Source organism: Cyprinodon variegatus, unplaced genomic scaffold, assembly GCF_000732505.1.
Source record: "Cyprinodon variegatus isolate N-32 unplaced genomic scaffold, C_variegatus-1.0 Scaffold1371, whole genome shotgun sequence".
In the NCBI taxonomy this organism is placed as follows: Eukaryota; Metazoa; Chordata; class Actinopteri; order Cyprinodontiformes; family Cyprinodontidae; genus Cyprinodon; species Cyprinodon variegatus.
The window spans coordinates 143,705-145,235 of record NW_015151824.1 but is presented as its reverse complement, the minus strand read 5'-3'; the positions used below and the strand labels follow the sequence as shown (position 1 = coordinate 145,235).

The 1,531-nt window shown below is 38.7% G+C and overlaps 1 protein-coding gene across 3 annotated transcripts in view; it reads left to right on the top strand.

The window, feature by feature from the left end:
* The window catches only part of cenpp (centromere protein P), a 137,593-nt gene that overhangs the window by 17,701 nt on the left and 118,361 nt on the right, over positions 1 to 1,531 (top strand). The gene's annotated exons all lie outside the window — the stretch shown is intronic.

The following is a 1,531-nucleotide window of genomic DNA, read 5'->3' as shown; positions in this document are numbered from 1 at the left end:
ATGACATGGATAATAGCGCGTTGTGACAAACACCAGATACAGCACTGGGACTTGATCAACAGCCGATACCGCACCGTGACGTCACAAACCAGTAGGTGGCAGTAGTGTTCTTTGACAAACATGGATGCCTCCAGTAAAGCACATTCACATGGAAATTACTCTGAATTAAAAACACTGATAATTTATTGAACAGTATGTTATAATTTCATATTTAAAGTACTTTCAGAAGTTTGAATTCTGAATATGAGCGGACTTTTCCTTTAAAAGTTTTCTGTGAAGGTTGAGCAGTTTGTTTTTAATCCAGAGAGCTTCTGCAGAAGCTCATATCATCCGATTGCCCAGGAAAAGGCCTGTAGGTGTTATTTAGCGTGGGCGGACGAAATGTCAGGGTGGGACACTTCTGAACGGTTTGCAGTAAAATGTCAAATAATACATCAAGCTGCAGCGGCAGTATGGAACATATTGGCCTATTTGCTGGGAGAATGGTCCGTCAAGCCAAGTTGGCAGAACCGAAGGAGGATTGACACACATTTTCCATGCTGGTCTCTGTGCTGCAAACACTTTATTTTTGCTGCTTCTGCATCTTTTTCAATGTTCGTGTGGAAAATGTCATTCCTTATCGTTAATATCCAGCTGGGATTTACCCCATAGCGTTATGACACCCAGACAAAACAAAAGCTTAAAACAAGTTAAATAAACAAACATAATAAGTGAATTATAATTAAAGTTGAATGTTTTTTCTTGCCTTTGAACCACAGTGTTACACAAGCTGTCAGTGTTGGTTACATAGAAATTTAAGGCAAATATAATTTTAAAATATTTTATTAATCCCAAGGCAAGGGAAGGCAAGTTAAATTTATTTGTATAGCACAATTCAGTACAAAGACAATGCAAATATTGTCATAGCTTATAGGTTTTTTTTTGTTGTTTTTACTAAATGAGTTTTTCTTGGTGTTGATAGCTGTATGTAGGAAAGATCTTCTGTAGCGGTCAGTTTTGCACAGAATCTAGGGAAGTCTTTGACAAATGACACTCAGTTATGTAAAGATTTTTTGAAGAGGATCCTCACAGTTGTATGGAAGCCCATTTCCGCCACAAGAAAATAAAAAAATGGCAAATAGAATGTCATAATTATGAGATTCAAAGTCTTAATCTTGACTTTTTAAGTCATAAATATTAGATTCAGTCATAATTTAGCCCTTGAAAGTCATAATTATTACTTACAAAGTCATAATTATGAGATGCAAAGTAAGGATGGAACTGTTTATGAAAACCGTCCGAACTGTCCGGTTGGACTGTCTCGGTTCGGGTCGCGTGTGTTGCGTTCAGTTCGTGCGCTGCTCCTTTTTCTCATAGGCGAAGCGTTTACACTCCAGAGCAGAAGGTGGCGGTACTGCGACCAAAGCCAACCACCAGTAGTAAACAAGAAGAAGAAGTGAAGCAGCGTAGCCGGGTGTAGCAGAAAAAAATTTGTTGTTGTGGAGAATTGTGTGGGTATGGCGAGTGGGAAAGAACAGGAGTTGGAAGACGC